A 21230-nucleotide genomic window follows, 5' to 3' on the forward strand; every position below is an offset into this window, starting at 1 on the left:
CAAATAGCTCAATTTCGTTTCTTTTTATGGCTGAGTAATATTCCATTGTATGTATGTGCCACATCTTCTTTATCCATTCATCCGATGATGGGCACTTAGGTTGTTTTCATCTCCGGGCTATTGTAAATAGAGCTGCAATGAACATTGTGGTACATGACTCTTTTTGAAATATGGTTTCTTCAGGGTATATGCCCAGTAGTGGGATTGCTGGATCATATGGTAGTTCTATTTGTAGTTTCTTAAGGCACCTCCATACTGTTCTCCACAGTGGCTGTATCAATTTACATTCCCACCAACAGTGCAAGAGGGTTCCCTTTTCTCCACACCCTCTCCAGCATTTATTGTTTGTAGATTTTTTGATGATGGCCATTCTGACTGGTGTGAGATGATATCTCATTGTAGTTTTGATTTGCATTTCTCTAATGATTAATGATGTTGAGCATTCTTTCATGTGTTTGTTGGCAGTCTGTATATCTTCTTTGGAAAAATGTCTCTTTAGGTCTTCTGCCCATTTTTGGATTGGGTTGTTTGTTTCTTTGATATTGAGCTGCATGAGCTGCTTGTAAATTTTGGAGATTAATCCTTTGTCAGTTGCTTCATTTGCAAATATTTTCCCCCATTCTGAGGGTTGTCTTTTGGTCTTGCTTATGGCTTCCTTTGCTGTGCAAAAGCTTTTAAGTTTCATTAGGTCCCATTTGTTTATTTTTGTTTTTATTTCCATTTCTCTAGGAGGTGGGTCCAAAAGGATCTTGCTATGATTTATGACATACAGTGTTCTGCCTATGTTTTCCTCTAAGAGTTTGATAGTTTCTGGCCTTACATTTAGGTCTTTAATCCATTTTGAGCTTATTTTTGTGTATGGTGTTAGGGAGTGATCTAATCTCATACTTTTACATGTACCTGTCCAGTTTTCCCAGCACCACTTATTGAAGAGGCTGCCCTTTCTCCACTGTACATTCCTGCCTCCTTTATCAAAGATAAGGTGACCATATGGGCGTGGGTTTATCTCTGGGCTTTCTACCCTGTTCCATTGATCTATCTTTCTGTTTTTGTGCCAGTACCATACTGTCTGGATTACTGTAGCTTTGTAGTATAGTCTGAAGTCAGGAACCCTGATTCCTCCAGCTCCGTTTTTTGTTCTCAAGATTGCTTTGACTATTCAGGGTCTTTTGTGTTTCCATACAAATTGTGAAATTTTTTGTTCTAGTTCTGTCATAAATGCCAGTGGTAGTTTGATAGGGATTGCATTGAATCTATATTGCTTTGGGTAGTAGAGTCATTTTCACAATGTTGATTCTTCCAATCCAAGAACATGGTATATCTCTCCATCTATTTGTATCATCTTTAATTTCTTTCATCAGTGTCTTATAATTTTCTGCATACAGGTCTTTTGTCTCCTTAGGTAGGTTTATTCCTAGATATTGTATTCTTTTTGTTTCAGTGGTAAATGGGAGTGTTTTCTTGATTTCACTTTCAGATTTTTCATCATTAGTATATAGGAATGCCAGAGATTTCTGTGCATTAATTTTGTATCCTGCTACTTTACCAAATTCATTGATTAGCTCTAGTAGTTTTCTGGTAGCATCTTTAGGATTCTCTATGTATAGTATCATGTCATCTGCAAACAGTGACAGCTTTACTTCTTCTTTTCTGATGTGGATTCCTTTTATTTCCTTTTCTTCTCTGATTGCTGTGGCTAAAACTTCCAAAACTATGTTGAATAAGAGTGGTGAGAGTGGGCAACCTTGTCTTGTTCCTGATCTTAGTGGAAATGCTTTCAGTTTTTCACTGTTGAGGAGGATGTTGGCTGTGGGCTTGTCATATATGGCCTTTATTATGTTGAGGAAGGTTCCCTCTATGCCTACTTTCTGCAGGGTTTTTATCATAAATGGGTGTTGAATTTTGTCAAAAGCTTTCTCTGCATCTGTTGAGATGATCATATGGTTTTTCTCCTTCAATTTGTTAATATGGTTTATCACATTGATAGATTTGTGTATATTGAAGAATCCTTGCATTCCTGGAATAAACCCCACTTGATCATGGTGTATGATCCTTTTAATGTGCTGTTGGATTCTGTTTGCTAGTATTTTGTTGAGGATTTTTGCATCTATGTTCATCAGTGATATTGGCCTGTAGTTTTCTTTCTTTGTGACATCCTTGTCTGGTTTTGGTATCAAGGTGATGGTGGCCTCGTAGAAGGAATTTGGGAGTGTTCCTCCCTCTGCTATATTTTGGAAGAGTTTGAGAAGGATAGGTGTTAGCTCTTCTCTAAATGTTTGATAGAATTCGCCTGTGAAGCCATCTGGTCCTGGGCTTTTGTTTGTTGGAAGATTTTTAATCACAGTTTCAATTTCAGTGCTTGTGATTGGTCTGTTCATATTTTCTATTTCTTCCTGGTTCAGTCTTGGCAGGTTGTGCATTTCTAAGAATTTGTCCATTTCTTCCAGGTTGTCCATTTTATTCGCATAGAGTTGCTTGTAGTAATCTCTCATAGTCTTTTGTATTTTTGCAGTGTCAGTTGTTACTTCTCCTTTTTCATTTCTAACTCTGTTGATTTGAGTCTTCTCCCTTTTTTTCTAGATGAGTCTGGCTAATGCTTTATTAGTTCTGTTTATCTTCTCAAAGAACCAGCTTTTAGTTTTATTGATCTTTGGTATTGTTTCCTTCATTTCTTTTTCATTTACTTCTGATCTGATTTTTATGATTTCTTTCCTTCTGCTAACTTGGTTTTTTTTTTGTTCTTTCTCTAATTGCTTTAGGTGCAAGGTTAGGTTATTTACTCGAGATGTTTTCTGTTTCTTAAGGTAGGATTGTATTGCTATAAACTTCCCTCTTAGAACTGCTTTTGCTGCATCCCATAGATTTTGGGTTGTCGTGTCTCCATTGTCATTTGTTTCTAGGTATTCTTTTATTTCCTTTTTGATTTCTTCAGTGATCACTTTGTTATTAAGTAGTGTATTGTTTAGCCTCCATGTGTTTGTATTTTTTACAGATCTTTTTCTGTAATTGATATCTAGTCTCATTGCATTGTGGTCGGAAAAGATAGTTGATACAATTTCAATTTTCTTAAATTTACCAAGGCTTGATTTGTGACCCAAGGTATGATCTATCCTGGAGAATGTTCCATGAGCACTTGAGAAAAATGTGTATTCTGTTGTTTTTGGATGGAATGTCCTGTAAATATCAATTAAGTCCATCTTGTTTAATGTATCATTTAAAGCTTGTGTTTCCTTATTTATTTTCATTTTGGATGATCTGTCCATTGGTGAAAGTGGGCTGTTAAAGTCCCCTACTATGAATGTGTTACTGTCGATTTCCCCTTTTATGGCTGTTAGTATTTGCCTTATGTATTGAGGTGCTCCTGTGTTGGGTGCATAAATATTTACAATTGTTATATCTTCTTCTTGGATCGATCCCTTGATCATTATGTAGTGTCCTTCTTTGTCTCTTCTAATAGTCTTTATTTTATAGTCTCTTTTGTCTGATATGAGAATTGCTACTCCAGCTTTCTTTTGGTTTCCATTTGCATGGAATATCTTTTTCCATCCCCTCATTTTCAGTCTGTATGTGTCCCTAGTTCTGAAGTGGGTCTCTTCTAGACAGCATATATATGGGTCTTGTGTTTGTAGCCATTCAGCCAGTCTGTGTCTTTTGGTTGGAGCATTTAATCCATTTACATTTAAGGTAATTATTGATATGTATGTTCCTATTCCCATTTTCTTAATTGTTTTGGGTTTGTTATTGTAGGTCTTTTCCTTCTCTTGTGTTTCTTGCCTAGAGAAGTTCCTTTAGCATTTGTTGTAAAGCTGGTTTGGTGGTGCTGAACCCTCTCAGCTTTTGCTTGTCTCTAAAGGTTTTAATTTCTCCATCAAATCTGAATGAGATCCTTGCTGGGTAGAGTAATCTTTGTTGCAGGTTTTTCTCCTTCATCACTTTAAATATGTCCTGCCACTCCCTTCTGGCTTGCAGAGTTTCTTTTGAAAGATCAGCTGTTAACCTTTTGGGGATTCTCTTGTGTGTTATTTGTTGTTTTTCCCTTGCTGCTTTTAATATGTTTTCTTTGTATTTTATTTTTGACAGTTTGGTTAATATGTGTCTTGGTGTATTTCTCCTTGGATTTATCCTGTATGGGACTCTCTGTGCTTCCTGGACTTAATTGACTATTTCCTTTCCCATATTAGGGAAGTTTTTAACTATAATCTCTTCAAATATTTTCTCAGTCCCTTTCTTTTTCTCTTCTTCTTCTGGAACCCCTATAATTCGAATGTTGGTGCATTTAATGTTTTCCCAGAGGTCTCTGAGACTGTCCTCAGTTCTTTTCATTCTTTTTTCTTTATTCTGCTCTGCAGTAGTTATTTCCTCTATTTTAACTACCAGGTCACTTATCTGTTCTTCTGCCTCAGTTATTCTGCTATTGATCCCATCTAGAGTATTTTTAATTTCATTTATTGTGTTCATCGTTGTTTGTTTCAACTTTAGTTTTTCTAGGTCCTTGTTAAATGTTTCTTGCATTTTGTCTATTCTATTTCCAAGATTTTGTATCATCTGTACTATCATTATTCTGAATTCTTTTTCAGGTAGACTGCCTATTTCCTCTTCATTTGGTAGATCTGGTGGGTTTTTGTCTTGCTCCTTCATCTGCTGTGTGTTTTTCTGTCTTCTCATTTTGCTTATCTTACTGTGTTTGGGGTCTCTTTTTTGCAGGCTGCAGGTTCGTAGTTCCTGTTGTTTTTGGTGTCTGTCCCCAGTGGCTAAGGTTGGTTCAGTGGGTTGTGTAGGCTTCCTGGTGGAGGGGAGTAGTGCCTGTGTTCTGGTGGATGAGGCTGGATCTTGTCTTTCTGGTGGGCAGGTCCATGTCTGGTGGTGTGTTTTGGGGTGTCTGTGGACTTATGATTTTAGGCAGCCTCTGTGCTAATGGGTGGGGTTGTGTTCCTGTCTTGCTAGTTGTTTGGCATAGGGTGTCCAGCACTGTAGCTTGATGATCATTGAGTGAAGCTGGGTGCTGGTGTTGAGATGGAGATCTCTGGGAGATTTTTGCCGTTTGATATTATGTGGAGCTGGGAGGTCTCTTGTGGACCAGTGTCCTGAAGTTGGCTCTCCCACCTCAGAGGCACAGCACTGACTCCTGGCTGTAGCACCAAGAGCCTTTCATCCACACGGCTCAGAATAAAAGGGAGAAAAAGTAGAAAGAAAGAAGTAGTAGAAGTAGAAAGGAAGAAAAAAAGAAGGAAAGAAAGAAAGAGAGAGAGGGAGGGAGGGATGGAGGGAGGAAGGAAGGAAGGAAGGAGGGAAGGAAAAAAAAAGAAAGAAGATAAGGTAAAATAAAGTATGATAAAATATAATAAAGTTATTAAAATAAAAAAATTATTAAGAGAAAAAACAAAAAAAAAGAACAGATAGAACCCTAGGACAAATCGTGGAATCAAAGCTATACAGACAAAATCTCACACAGAAGCATACACATACACACTCACAAAAAGCGGAAAAGGGGAAAAAAATCATAAATCTTGCTCTCAAAGTTCACGTCCTTAATTTGGGATTTTTCGTTGTCTATTCAGGTATTCCACAGATGCAGGGTACATCAAGTTGATTGTGGAGCTTTAATCCGCTGCTTCTGAGGCTGCTGGGAGAGATTTCCCTTTCTCTTCTTTGTTCTCACAGCTCCCAGGGGCTCAGCTTTGGATTTTGCCCCGCCTCTGCGTGTAGGTCGCTGGAGGGCGTCTGTTCTTCGCTCAGACAGGATAGGGTTAAAGGAGCCGCTGATTCGGGGGCTCTGGCTTACTCAGGCTTGGGGGAGGGAGGGGTGCGGAGTGCGGGGCAAGCCTGTGGCGGCAGATGCCGGCGTGACGTTGCACCAGCCTGAGGTGCGCCGAGCGTTCTCCCGGGGGAGTTGTCCCTGGATCCCGGGACTCTGGCAGTGGCGGGCTGCACAGGCTCCCCGGAAGGGGGGTGTGGATTGTGACCTGTGCTCGCACACAGGCTTCTTGGTGGCAGCAGCAGCAGCCTTAGCGTTTCATTCCCGTCTCTGGGGTTCGCACTTTTAGTCGCAGCTCGCACCCCTTTCTGGAGCTCCTTTAAGCAGAGCTCTTAATCCCCTCTCCTCGCGCACCAGGAAACAAAGAGGGAAGAAAACGTCTCTTGCCTCTTTGGCAGGTCCAGACTTTTCCCCGGACTCCCTCCCGGCTAGCTGTGGCGCAATAACTCCCTGCAGGTTGTGTTCACGCCGCCAACGCCAGTCCTCTCTCTGCGCTCTGACCTGAAGCCCAAGCCTCAGCTCGCAGCTCCGCCCGCCCCGGCGGGTGAGCAGAGAAGCCTCTTGGGCTGGTGAGTGCCGTTTGGCGCCAATCCTCTGTGCGGGAATCTCTGCGGTTTGACCTCCGCACCGCTGTTGCTGTGCTCTTCCCCGCGGCTCCGAAGCTTCCCCCTCCGCCACCCATAATCACCGCCTGCGAAGGGACTTCCTAGTGTGTGGAAACCTTTCCTCCTTCACAGATCCCTCCCACTGGTGCAGGTCCCGTCCCTATCCTTTTGTCTCTGTTTTTTCTTTTTTCTTTTGCCCTACCCAGGTACGTGTGGGGGTTTCTTGCCTTTTGGGAGGTCTGAGGTCTTCTGCCAGCATTCAGTAGGTGTTCTGTAGGAGTTGTTCCACGTGTAGATGTATTTCTGGTGTATCTGTGGGGAGGAAAGTGATCTCCGTGTCTTACTCTTCCGCCATCTTCCCGGAAGCTGAATCTAGAGTATTTTTAAAGATAATATCAGTTTATTTTGTATCATGTCACTTAATTTCTCTATCTCATTTAGTTTGCCATATCATGAAATTACACAGAATAGTCACAGATTCTACCCAATTTCTTCTGCTTTCAAAAAGACCTAGAACCCTTACCTTGTCACTAGAGTTATCTTTCTGAAACACAGGTTGTGAGATCCATCATGCTTCTCAGCAAAAACATTTAATGTCTTTCTGTTGCTTTAGAAAGTGTCTTTTCTTTTTTAAGTTTGGCACTCAGAGCTCTCAACTACCTCGTCCAAATTCTTTTTCAAAGTCCCTGACACCAGATGCCCACTACATTCAGTCATGTACTTCTTGCTCTGCCATGCGTTTACACTCTTCCCCAAGCTGATTTCTAACTCAGGGGTTCTCACTGTGCTCCCAGATGGAGGAGCAGCCCAGCTTCCCCAAGGATCCTATTAGAAATGCAAATTCTCAGGCCCCATCCTAGACCTACTGAATCAGAAACTCTGGGGGTGAGCCTACGGACGCATATGTTAACAAACCCTCTAGGTAATTTCAATATATGCAAGTGTTTGAGAGGCTCTGGGTTAGCTCTCTTTGTCCTACTTTCTTTATTATTGCATTCTTACATCTGTAGCTATCAACATTGCTAGAATAACCACTGTATTATTCTTCCTAGAGAATTAATTTGTAAATCAATTTTATAAGCATATATTGTGCCAGCCATAGGCCTTCCAAATGAATAACATACCTATATTCCTATGATTTTCTTGCTATATCAGTCATTTTTCCTTTAGGTAAGTATTTCTTATCCTGTCTTAATGTATTTTATGCATACAAGTCAATGAACCAGGGCAAGAATGAACACCTTTTCTTAATGATCCTCTGGATCACTTATTCTAAAATCATTGAATGCCTGCTTTGAGCCAGGCATTGTCTATGATTCAAAGCCGTTCCTTCAGCCGTGGTTCATTGAATAGGCCTGGTAATACAGGACCATCCCTCCATCTCTCCCTTTTTCCTCAGCTAAACCGAAAACATACCCAGAAGAATTATGGCCAGTGTGTCTAAAGGCCCAAGAGAACCCTCCACCAAACATACTTGTAGTTTTATGACCTTGGGAAGATCATCTTTCCCCAGAGTCTTACATTCATCGTTGGTGGAAGTAGAGATGGTAAGGGTTTTTTCCTTTGTATATATGGGCTCTCATGGGCTGGAATTTATGAGCTTCCATAGAGCTCTGTGGTGAGGGAGGGCTCAGGTCCTACTTTTTTCTCCGCTGCCATCTGAAGGAAGTGTGTTTTGACCTCTGATCAACACCTAACCCCATGGCTGGCACAGAGTAAAGGCCTACTAAACAACTGTTGAATAAATGGAAGAAATAATGGAAGGAACGATGGATGGACAGAAGGATAGAAGGAAGAAAGGGAGAGAGAGAGCCGGAGGAGGGAAAGAGAAGGAAGGAAGGAAGGGAAGGAGGGAGGGAGAGAGGAAGGAAGAGAGAAGGAGGCAGGGAGATGGCTAAGGGTAGATCAGACACAGCTTCTGATGTGGGGAAATGCTTATGGGAGACAGGTAGAATTGGCACTCCAATACCTAACCTGTGCCAGATATGTAGGTAGATAGATAGATAGATACATACATACATACATACATACATAGACAGATGGACAGACAGGTAGATAGATATGCTCTAACAGTAAATTAACTGTTCCATTTGGTTCCCTCCCCCTGGAGGATGTTTTCAGCAGCTCCTCCCTGGTGCAAAGCATGAGGCCTCTCTGCAAGTCTGAGAAAAGGGCTTTGTGAATTATAAAGCAGAATGTAGATGGTGATTAACTAAGGCATCACAAGCAAGGACGAGTCTCCTCAGCAGTCCTAAGAGAGACTATTTTGACTTCTTTTTGTCATTTGAATTCTCAAAATTGTCCCCAGCTTAGACCATATCAACCTCAAATTGTCTATGATTTAAATTTCCACTCTGAAAATCTAAGCAACTTGGGAATTGTAGGAACTGGACCACTTGGAGATAATTTATAAATAAACTGGCCTTTCAAATGGCCTGTCTTCCCAAAGAGCCCTCTGTCCTGTCAGTGGGCCTGCTCCCAAGGCCCATACTGCTCAATTGGGCCAGCAACACTGAAGTCGCTGGTGGGAACATCTTACCTCTGATTCTTCTAAGAATTTTGGACACTTTATTGAAACATTTGTTTTTCCTCATATAAAATGTAGACTAAAAAGTTATTAGCTATCTTTAGGTTTGGAAAGGCTTTCAGGATTTTAATGCATGTGATTCGCTCAGCATTTACTTTGTCTACTGCTAAAATAGTTGAAACTCAAATCAAATACTAAGCAGAGCCCAAAACATCCTGGATACATAGTGATGTTCAGGGGCGTTAAACAATGACTAAGCCCTCCGCTCCTTTTTCACAGAATTCTGTGGACATGAAAGGGAGCCATTAACACCATCTTTTCCCCTCCCTTTCTTTCAGGTCAGTCCTGGTGGGCACAGCCTTAGCCTGTGTTTGTCTGTGCCTCTGAAAGGCCAGTCCAGCTGTGTTAAGCTGGACAGTAGTGTTTTGCGGGACCAAGGCAGACAAGACCATGCAGAGTTGACTGGCCTGGGAAATGATCCCTGTTACCATATGTCTGTTGGGTTCTCATGTTGATATTTTTTTCCTTGCCTCTGCCGGGCTGGAGTGATCGAAGTCTCATGTCTGTTCACACTCTGGGATTATGATACATCTCATCAGCCCTCGTTACTGCTCAGGGAGGGGCAAAATTTTTAAATGGTCAAGTTCAAGGGAGAGTGCTGCTAGCTCTGATCTCTGTTTCTCTAGCAGAATTCCACCAGCCCCATTCCTACACCTAAAATGCACACGCTCAGCCCTCCCCTGCCCCTGGCTGGGGATATCTGAATTTATACACATGCCTGCAATTGGCTCTGTGGACTGGAGGTCTTCACATTGCTTCTCAAGGATCCACTAATGGCAAATGACAAAACTGACCAGCTGGCGCAGGAGAGAGTCATATTGAACTCCTTGCATGAGAAACAAGACATTTATAAAGAAGGGCTTTTCTGGTGTTGAGGTGAACATTTTTTCATTTGGGAAATATACGGCATAATACACAGAGGTGTGCTGTTTCAAATATAATGGGCACGTGTACATGTTAAGGCAGAACACATACCCATTTCTGAGAACACTGTTCAGCTTGGAAAGCATCTGAAAAGGCAGCTTCATAGTGGGACTCTTCTCTGTTTCTCTCTGGGTCCCACAGAGTTGTTCTTTTTATTTATTTATTTTTTATTTGTTTATGCTGGGTCTTAGTTGCGGCTCGCTGGCTCCTTAGTAGCAGCAGGCAGGCTCCTTAGTTGCGGCACATGGTCTCCTTAGTTGCGGCAGGCGGGGTCCTTAGTTGCGGCTCACAGGCTCCTTAATTGTGGCATGTGAACTCTTGGTTGTGGCATGCATGTGGAATCTAGTTCCCTGACCAGAGATCCAACCTGGGCCCCCTGCATTGGGAGCACAGAGTCTTATCCACTGTACCACCAGGGAAGTCCCCACAGAGTTGTTCTTTGCGTGGCCTCCACCCCTTCTCTTTTGTTCCCCTTATGTTTTATAGCATTGCTTTTCTAACGGGGGAAAGAAAGTTCCTAGGGATGTGTATCAGCATTTCTATGTATACTTTAAAAAAAAGATGTCATATTATAACAGAATTCCATAATTTGGGAACCAATAAAAGACTACTGTTCTCATAATATAAGCAAAGAAAGTAAAGTTTGACAACTTCTCTTTGCTGGAGGAAATCTGCAGCATGAGTCTTCAAAGGGGGCACCTGCTGGGGGTGCAGTCTCATCTTCCTAGGTGGGTCACGTCAAGATCTTCTTGGGTGGTCGAGCATAACATTTTTGTTTATAAAATAGGAAAAGAAAACGTTTTTAAGGTCCAAAACAATTCTAGGCAAAGATAACAGGAAACACCTCTATCTTTCCTATAGGATCAAACTTGAGGTGACTGAGCTGAGACAGGAGTCCCCCTGCCAAGGTAGGAGCCACATATTCGGGGCCTTTGGTCCAGGATCACGATGAGAAAGGTAAGTGTTGTGTGGGAAGACAGCCATGGCTTCAACAACACAGGCTTTGCCTTCATTGCATGGACATGGTTGCCCTAGGCAAATGGAAAGAGAAAGAGGATTGAGGGCAGTGAGTCCAGCAAGGGGCCTCAGAATGGCGCCTGCAGAGCTGGCAGCCAGGAGGCTGCAGTAGCTTTCCTCAAGAAGCAGTTGTGAAGCATGTGGGGAGGAAGAGGGACAGAGGCTCCTTCCTAATCTTCACTGATGGTGCCCTGGGCAGGGGGTGGGAGCAGAGGCCCCAGCTGAGCAGAGCAGGCAGCAAAGTTAATTCCTGAAACTCTTAGCGGGGAGGCAGCTCTCTGCAGGTGACTTCATGGTGTCACTTCTGCAGGGCCTTCTGAACCTACCCAGGTGTGTTAGTCCCACAGTCTTCATGCGCAATGGCTCTGGGGCACAAAAAGAGTGAGTTGGATAAGAGTGGCGACACAGGGGACAGCATCAGAATCATAGCAAGCAGATCTAATAAGTGAGTTAACGGTGAAAAGAAGAGAAAGCCCAGTGAGCACCAAATGCCACAAAAATCCCCATGTCCCACAGCTGTAGATGGGACAGGTGAGGACAACTGGGACACAGTTTTGTGGAAGAGCTGGTGGGACACTGTTTTGGTGAAAGGATAACCTCCCTGTCATGCTAGGGACACATAGCAAGCAGCACCAGGGGAAACGAAGCTGCAGAACAAGATGGGCCTGAGAGAGGGCTCTAAGAGCTGAGCATGGCGCCAGCCAACATGCGGCAAGGAAACCGGGACTTCAGTCTTCTAACCACAAGGAACTGGATTCTTCCAACACCCTGAATGAGCTTGGAAGTGAATTCTTCCCCAGAGCCTGCAGATAAGAGCCCAGCTAGCCAATACTTTCCTGTTGGCCTGTGAGACCCTAAATGGAGAACTCAGCTAAGCCCACTCCGACTTCTAACCTGTAGAAGTAGAAATGATATGTGAGTGTGTTAAGCCACTAAGTTTTTGGTCATTTGTTGTGCAACAATAGAATAGTAATACAGCAGCCATGCTCATTCATGTATGTATCGTTTGTAACTGCTTTTACAATACACCTGCAGAGTTAAGTAGTAACAACGGAGACCTCATGGCCTGCAAAACCTAAAATATTTACTATCTGGCTCTTAACAGAAAAAGTTTACTAATCTGTGCTTTAATCAAAAACGTAACCTCACCTCAGATATGTTTAGTGAGAGTTTTATGCCCGACCCAAGGCTTGCAAGAAACAGGACTTACATCTAGGAACACTCAGCAAATATGCCTTTCATCAAACTGAAACAGGCCAGAAAACTGAGTAGATACGAGGCTGTCCTGCAGACCCATTCTCCATTCCAGTTTTTAAAAGGCTGGGGGGAGAGAGAGAGAGAGAAAGAGAGAGAGGGAGGGAGTTCATTCATACATTCAGAGGAAAGAACTCAGAGCGATGTGTACCATCTGCATATTGGAGATTGTCATTTTCCACGTTATGAATTTTTATAGTAGTTAAATTTTGTGTAACAAATTTGTACTAAATTAATGATTATAACCATATGATTATTAAAGAGTACATTTATTAAAGGGTACATTGTGCCCCACTGTGTGCTCCTTGGAGCAGTGGCCTGGAGGAAGAGAAGGTATGAAAGCTATTGCTTTGTGATCAGAACTTGAATTCACTCCACTGATTCTTGACTTTTCCTCCCTTCATGAGGCCCCTTCTACCTTCATAGTGGGACAAGTCAGGGTGATGCAGTTCTTCATTCACCATTGTTGTTTATCTAGAAGAGTAATTATCAACCATTTTAGAGTTACAATGCCCTCTAGACACACACACACACACACACACACACACACACACACACAAGATTTGGCATGGTATGTATTTAGCTAAGTTGAATTAAAATTCATATGATTCTGAAGATTAGAAGAAAGAATTGAAGAATTATATTGGTACCCTCAGGCTGTGATAACCAATTACCACAAACTGGGTGGCATAAAACAACATACATTTATTCTCTCACAGTTTTGGAGGCCAAAAGACTGAAATCAAGGTGTTTTCAGAGTTGGCTCCTTCTGGAGGGTCTGAGGGAGAATCCATTCCATGCCTCTCTCCTAATTTCTGATGGCTGCTAGCAATCCTCGGAGTTCCGTTGGCCTATAGCTGAATAACTCCAGTCTCTGCTTCCATTTTCACGTGGTCTTCCTCTTCCTGTGTCTGCGTCTCAAGTCTGTCTCTGCCTTTCTCTTTTAAGGATACCTGTCATTGGATTTAGGCGACCCTAAATTCAGGATGATCTCATCTTGAGATCCTTGATTATACGTACAAAGACTGGTTTGCCAAATAAGGTCACAATCCGGGTCTTGAGGCTTAAAACTTGGGTATATCTTTTTGGAGGCCCCAATTCAACTCACTACAGAAAGTATTTGCATGTTCCTGTAGGTGATAGCAAAAACTTTTTCTCAATTTCCTAACTACCAATCAAAATCAATAAATCTGTCCTATGTAGTAGGAAGAATTGTTTTGCTTTTTCTCATGGGGCTTAATGAATACTCAGCTCCTCTCATCACGATCCTGTGAATATAGATGGGACAATTCCTCAATGGCAAGGCCTGTGAGAGATGCCAAAACCTTCGCCACTTTCCTATATGGGTGTCCCCACCCTCTCTTGTCCTTTTCATCCATTTGGACAGAACCCAAGTTAGGGCAACATTAGGTGTGTCAACAATCAGGGTAGTTATCCTCAAGTGTTAAGTCTAGGATATAACCCTGTGGAGTCTTTCTGTGGGTGGGAAATTGTTTGTGCTCTCTAGCAGAGGAGTATGGGTCTCTCCGGAAACAAGTCCATGCCACTATTGTCCATTTGGCTTGGGAAAATCTGATGTTGTGATCTGGGTTCTCTCTCTGTAAAGAAGGTACGACAATGCCTTGCTACCTTACCAGGGTGTTGTGTGAATTTGCTGACACCCGTAAAGCTCCCTGAAAATGAAGAGGCTTACATAAGTCCCTGGTATTATTCACACAGCAAACGTTTTCCCCTGAGAATAAAGTAATAAATGGTACCATTGTGCAGCTGGTGGAACGTATTCAAAAGTTTCCGTTCACAACTAGTAGATCAAGTTGTGGGTGGCTGTATGGACTTTCTGTGCTCATGCCAAGCTGCAGCCAAAACAGCGGCACAATGGACTCTCCTGGAATGAAAAGCTGCACTGTAAGAGACGGCCACATCATGGCATTGCATCATATAGGACAGTCCTGTGTAGCCAGTGATTTCATATGCACCTCTTCCTTATGGCAGAAAGGAACAATAGCAGAAACAGTGGCCACGTGGATATCTAACGTGACAGCTATTGAGAAGCAACTATCTTCTTCCACTGCATTGACAAACTTCCCAAGCCTATGGATGCTCACGATTGAGGGCAGGAGGAGGGATTATAATTATAGCTCTTCTTTCTTTTTTCCTTTCTGAATTCTTGGGCCAGGAAAAGCCAGCGTCCTAAATCAGATGGTGTACAGGTTAAGGACCTATTCTCTTTAAATACAATTCATCTGGGTGGGAGTATGTGGGAACAGTCTGGACAGAATGCTACTGGCTGGCCTAGGAGATAAGAGAGGATTGCTTTTCCACCATTATAAGCCCTGGAAATACTCCAGGACATGATGCCAGGAAAATGCCTTCTTTCTTTTTTTTTTTTTAATTTAATGTAACTTAATTTAATTTGATTAATTAGTTAATTTTGGCTGCTCCGGGTCTTAGTTGCGGCATGTGGGATTTTCGTTGCAGCATGTTTAGCTGTGGCCTGCGGACTTCTTACTTGCGGCATGTGGACTCAGTTGTGCCATGTGGACTTCTTAGTTGCAGCCTGTGGACTCTTAGTTGCAGCCCACGGACTTCTTAGTTGCAGCCTGTGGACTCTTAGTTGCAGCCCACGGACTTCTTAGTTGCAGCATGCGGACTCTTTGTTGCAGCATGCATGTGGGATCTAGTTCCCCAACCAGGTATCGAACCCAGGCCCCCTGCATTGGGAATGTGGAGTCTTACCCACTGGACCACCAGGGAAGTCCCGCCTTCTTTTCATTTTGGGACTTTCAGCCTCTGGATGCCACATCTGAGATGACAGATATTTTGATTAAATAAGAGGAAGATTAGCTACTGAAGATACTGCATTTAATTTTTAAAAGTAAGCATGTTCGATTAGAAATACTTGGGGATTACATTAACAAACTTCCTTGGATCAGGGTTATCCCTTTGGTGGTAAATATTCTCACGTTAAAGAGCTGAGGAGGAATCACAGATCATGGAATTTTTTAGCTGTTAGTGGTCTATCTTGATATTAAACTATTTGATAACTTTTTAAATCCCATAGACAAGCTTGCACTTTTTCCCTCTTTTTGTTCAGTGACACCAAAATTAGAAAAGAAGATCTAAGTATTTAAGCTTTGAAGTTGGTTAAAACCTTTAGACTGTAATGCAAAGGCTATGGAGAAGGATTGTGCAACCCACAGGGTACATTGGATTCCCTCTGGCCTCTCCCTCCCACATTTCTGTCACATCCTGTTTTCAGAGAACCTTTCATTCATTCATTCAGTGCCCATTTATTGAGCACCTACTATACCCTAGACAGTGTGCTAAGTGCTAGGGGTACAAAAAGATGATGGGTGCACAGCCACTGCCCTCACCTAGTGAGGAGCAAAGTGATGTGTATCATCATGGAAGCAAGGTGAGAGCTAGAATAAGTGAAGGAACATGGGGTGTTCCAGGACACGTAAATAGGTCAGTATTCTTGGGAGAGTAGAGTTTGACTGGGGGAGTTGGAGGAGGATGGCAAGAAGCAATGGGAATTTAGGCAGGTTGTGGGCAGGAGCGATGATAGAGGGTTTCATATGTGCTACAGATGAATATGATGTATCCTTTAGGTGATAGGGAGGCCGTGGAGTGTGCATCCTGGCAGCAAGATTAAAGATGGCTTGTAAGGGAGTAAGACCGGGGATAAGGTCAAAGCAAGAATCCCGGAAACAGGGGATAACCTGAGCCAAGGCAGAGTTGGGATGGAGAGGAAGGGATGCAGAATTAGTGGTGTGTTTGGAATAAAAGACAAGGAGACATTCCAGGAGGATCTGGCACATTGCATGTACCTCTGCATGAATAGACAGATAATATTTTTGGCATAGAGGTCATGCCAAGAGGCAGTGAACAGTTTTTTTAGTGGACTACACACAGTAAAGCATGACTGGCTTTGATAAAAGGCCATGGAGATTGTGTCTGGTGAGCTGACACCAGGAGATTCCATTCAGTCAGCTTTGTGGAAACCACAGACTAGTTTCTTACACCTAGTCCAGGCCTTTCTTGCCTTCTTCAATGTGCCTTTGTGTTCAGTCCCCTGTTTGAATACCAATTACTCTAGAATGTCTTTTGTATTCATCAGCATCATTCTACATGGGCAATAGTATTAACAACTACCATCGTTGGGAGACTACCATATGACAGAAGTGTTACATACACTTTTAAAATGTCTTAATAGCCCTGCAAAGAAACTGTTATTAACTTGAGGCCCAAGAGGTACCCTAAGGCCACACAGCTAGTGAGGCAGAATGTGATTTGCACCCTGGGCCTCCTGACAAAGCCTATGCTGTTTTCGCTATGCTTCAGGGTTAGCCACCATTATAACCCATTGTCCAGTCATGACCCTGGGCTCTGTATTTTGTCCTCAGTGACAGAGCCCAGTAAAAGTGTGTTACATACAAAATACTTTCAAAAATATACAAAAGTGGGTTTTGCCTGATTTCCATGAAGGGGTTTGGGTTTCAGGGTTCCAAAGCTTTTAAAGGACTAAAGACTGTGTACTAACAAAAAAATTTAAGGAACAAATTACTTATTCTGATAAATCATACTTTACAATACAAAATGGTCCAGGTGATTAATAAAAATTACATAACTCTTTCAGAGAGAATGGAATCAGGAGGGTTGCTTCAATTCCTTAACCATAAGGATGTGTAGAGCTTCTTTAGGAATAAACATTCTAGAACCTAAATGTGGGCAGGACCTGACAGTGATTATCGGGGATGATGGATGGGTGAGTTCAGATTTTATCCCTCATTCAGTGGTGTTGTCCCATCGCTACTCAGTAATTAGTCTACTAATCATCTACTCTATTTGGAACACTGCTTTTGGTACTGGGAAGGTGAAAAGAAATGGAGATACAAAAAAAAGTCAAAGTCATGGTCCCTCTTGAGACTTTCAGGAGAAGTGAAAGACAGTTAACAATGCCCTCAAAGGTTAAAGCAGTAACAGGTATATCAAGGATACTACTCAGGACCACAGAGTTTAATAGCTGGGCCTTAGAGACCACTTTGTCCAAACTTTACAGTTCGCAGATAATGGAATTAAACCCAAAGGTGTTTGTGACTTGCCTGAGGTCAGAAAGATAGCTGATGTGAGAGCTACCTCTGCCATGAGCTGCTTGTATTGCTGTTATTTTTGTTTAATATTTAATTTAAAAATATGTAGTACATTCACTTGAGAGGGAAAAAAAGAATCTTCTATTTAACTCAGGAAAAAACACCAACAAACCAAAAAGATCTCAGCCTGTCATTTGAAAGGGACTGATCATGGAGAGTTGTTAGGCATATGCCTGGATCTTCATTGCAGCGTTTTTTAAATAATAGTAACATATAGGAAGCAACTTGAATTTCTATCATTCGAGGACTGAATATATTAGGATTAATCCACACATTGAAATATTAAACAGCCATGAACAAAATGAGGCAGATCTATGTGTAATTGATGTAGATGTATTTTAGGTGAGAAAATTGAGGTGTAGATCAATGTTATATATCCCTTCAACAAGTTTTTTACAGTCTCAGCTCAATGTGAGTTAACATAAAATAATTTTTCCCAATGATAGCTATAGTAGATACTATCATTTTTGTTGTCCCAGATCTATTATATATCTTTTCCATATTTTAATACTTTCCCACAATTTAAATTCCAGTTTTCCAATGTAGAATAAACAACAACAACCCTAACTGCCATTTCGCATGCCTAAGTGTGAGGAAATATAATTTAGGTTCCATAAATAAGATATACTTACAAAAGATTTTAACTTAGAACTAACTTTTGTTTAAAAAGGAGCATCCATCTGTCCCCTCTCAGCAGAAGCAGTGTGTTGGAGCCAGAAGTTGTGGTAGCTTTCTGACTTTGGTTTTTGTTTTTATTTTTTATTGTAACAATAAAATTCCTGAGATGAGTTCCTTGGAGCTCAGCCTGGGGTCTGTTTCATCAGTCGTATCAGAGGTTGAATGAATTTTCTGTATCCCCCAAATGAACCCCTTTTTGACAAAGGGATTTATCAGAAATCCCTTTATCAGCTAGAGTTGATTCCGTTGACCTGCAACTAAGCACCATCACCAATACGAATACTTTCAACCCTACTCTGTCAAATTCTCCTCTACCATTATTTAGTGATACCTCGGGCAGGTCTCATAGTTATAATTAAAAATTAAATCTAATTTACCTTAGAATTTCCATTGTGTCCTTTTAAAATCTTATATCCAGTTGTCTACCCACATCAGGCAGGCAGCCAGGCAGGGAGTGAGACGCTAGTCACTCTTTCTTTCAGATACCCTCAAATGCTACTACCAATGATTCCCTAAGTGTCTGCCTCCCTCATTTGTTAGTTAGAAGGTTTGGTAGAAGCCCTGCCTGAATGAGGATGGATGAAGGGTATGGAGTTGTTGGGTAGGGCCCAGAAATAACCCTTGCAACATGAACACTGCACTCCTGATAATTCTGACCTCTTTTATTCTCTTTCCTATCTGACTGTACCATATAGACTGGAAAGAGTGAAGCTAGGATGATGGTTGGGATAGAAGATCCAGTGCTTTAGCCTCTTGAAAAATCCTGAGAGAGGTGTCTAGAAATCCTCTTGAAAATACAGGGTACAATTAGTTCTCAGGTCTGGGTCTTTTTGACTAGCTGTTTGGTGTCAGGAAAAGTCTCACTCAACATCCTAATAGTTTCTGGTTAGAAGTTTTTATGGCAGATACAGCCTGCCTCCCGTCGTAGAAACTGAACACTTAAGCCACTCACTCCCCCAACTGCTTTTGCAGCTAGGATAGAGGCATACGATCTGGGCTCAGCCAGTTAGACCCACAAGCTCTAGAGTATGATGAGAGAGTTGGTGATGATAAGAAGTAGAAACAAGGAAGACATTCTGGTTATGAGTGGCAACAGCTGGGGTGATAAGAGCCAATTTCTAGAGCCAATAGAAACTTCCAGGCAGCCTGTGGCGGTCAGTGGCCTACAACTCATGCAATGGTGCTCTCACAAGATGGGTGGGAGGTGTGATATTGGCTCTGGGCCTAGATATTGTCTCCTCCCTTGCTCTTGCCTGTTGTGTTTCTCCAGTCTTCCTTTCACTTCTGTGAGTTTCCCAATAACCTTTCTGATACAAGCATTTAACGCTATACATTTTCCTCTAAGACTGCTTTAGCTGCACCCTACAAATTTTGATTTACTGCATTTTAATTTTCATTCAATTCAAGATACTTTTCAGTTTCCCTTGTAACTTTTTCTTTGACTCATGTGTTACTTCAAACATATTGTTTAATTTCCACACATTTGGGGATTCTAAAGATATTTTTCTGTAATTGATTTCTTCTCTAATTCTATCATGGTCAGAGAACATACCTTGGATGATTTCAATTTTTTAACCTTTTTCAGGTACTGCTGTTTTAGGTGAAGTGTTATATAAATGTCAATTAGATCAAATTGGTGGATAGTATTGCTTAGGTCATCTGCATCCTTACTAATTTTCTCTCTGTTTGTTCTATTGATTACTGAGAGAAAAGTGCTAAAGATCCCAACTATAACTGTGCATGTGTCTGTTTCTCCTTTCAGCTTTGTCAGTTTTTGCTTCATGTATTTTAAAGCGGTCTTACAAGATGCATACACATTTAGGATTGTGATATCTTCTTTACAAATCAACCTCGTTCTCATAATGTAATGTCCATTCATCCCTGGTAATAATTCCTTGTTCTTAGGTTTACTTTGTATGATAGGCATATGGGACCTTCCTGGACCAGGGATCGAACCTGTGTGTTTCCCCTGTGTTGCCAGGTGGATTCTTAACCACTGCGCCACCAGGGAAGTCCTGCTTTTTTCTTTTAATCCAATCTGACAACTACTATTTTTTAACTAGTGTGTTTAGACCACTCACATCTAATGTTCTTATTGATATGTTTGAATTAAACTCCATTGTCTTTTTTTTTTTTTTTTTTTTGTGGTACGCGGGCCTCTCACTGTTGTGGCCTCTCCCGTTGCGGAGCACAGGCTCCGGACGCGCAGGCTCAGCAGCCATGGCTCACGGGCCCAGCCGCTCCGTGGCATGTGGGATCTTCCCAGACCGGGTCACGAACCTGTGTCCCCTGCATCGGCAGGCAGACTCTCAACCACTGTGCCACCAGGGAAGCCCTCCATTGTCTTTTATATGGCTGCTTTTGGATTTATGACTCTACTTTATCCTGACTTTGAAATTGTTTTTATCATAGGAATTTATTTTCTAGATAGATAATGGAATGAATATTTGTGTCCCCCCCACCGCAATTCCTATGTTGAAACTCTAACCCCCAATGTGATGGTATTTGAGGGTGGGGCCTTGGGGAGATAATTAGGTTTAGATGAGGTCATGAGGATGGGGTATCCATGATGGAATTAATGTCCTTATAAGAAGAGGAAGTGAGGCCAGAGATCTTTCTCCACTGTGTGAGGACATAGCAAGAAGACAGCAGTCTGCAAACCAGAAAGAGGGACCCCATCAGGAACTGAATCTACCAGCACCTTGATCTTGGACTTCCAAGCCTTCAGAACTGTGAGAAATAAATGCTTTTTAAGCCACTCAGTCTATGGTACTTGGTTATGGCAGCCCAAGCTGACTAGATAGATAGATACATACATACATACATGCATGCATACATGCATGCGTACATAGTTTTTACTATTGCTTTGAAGAAGAAAATGTTACCCTTAAAACCAGAAATTTCACTTCTCAGAACCTGTGCTAGACAAAACACTGGCACATGTGCCCAAAAAGATATGTACAAGGAAATTCATCATAGCATTATTTGTAATAGTGAAAAAATTTTAAATAATCCAAATTTCCATCTTTTGAAGATAATCAAATAAACTACTATACATCCATTCTGTGGAAGATTATGCTTCCAGTAAAAAGAATGAGATCAATAAATAGGCACTGATATTAAAAAATGTGTGCAACATATCAATATATTCTTAAGTGAGAAAAGCTGGTGGTAGCATAATATACAGAATATGGCACAGTTTATGCATTAAACAAAAACTCCCACCAAACAAAATATATGCTTTCTTACATGTGAGT

At 41.7% G+C, this 21230-nt stretch overlaps 1 protein-coding gene across 1 annotated transcript in view; it reads left to right on the top strand.

The window, feature by feature from the left end:
- Positions 1-21230, top strand: part of ANKRD55 (ankyrin repeat domain 55) — a 457064-nt gene that overhangs the window by 124355 nt on the left and 311479 nt on the right. Inside the window, exon 2 of the mRNA XM_032628850.1 lies at positions 10733-10828. The gene's annotated coding sequence lies outside the window, so the exon portion shown is untranslated. The remainder of the gene's footprint in view (positions 1-10732; positions 10829-21230) is intronic.

The sequence above is a fragment of the Phocoena sinus genome, chromosome 3, assembly GCF_008692025.1.
Source record: "Phocoena sinus isolate mPhoSin1 chromosome 3, mPhoSin1.pri, whole genome shotgun sequence".
Lineage (NCBI taxonomy): Eukaryota > Metazoa > Chordata > Mammalia > Artiodactyla > Phocoenidae > Phocoena > Phocoena sinus.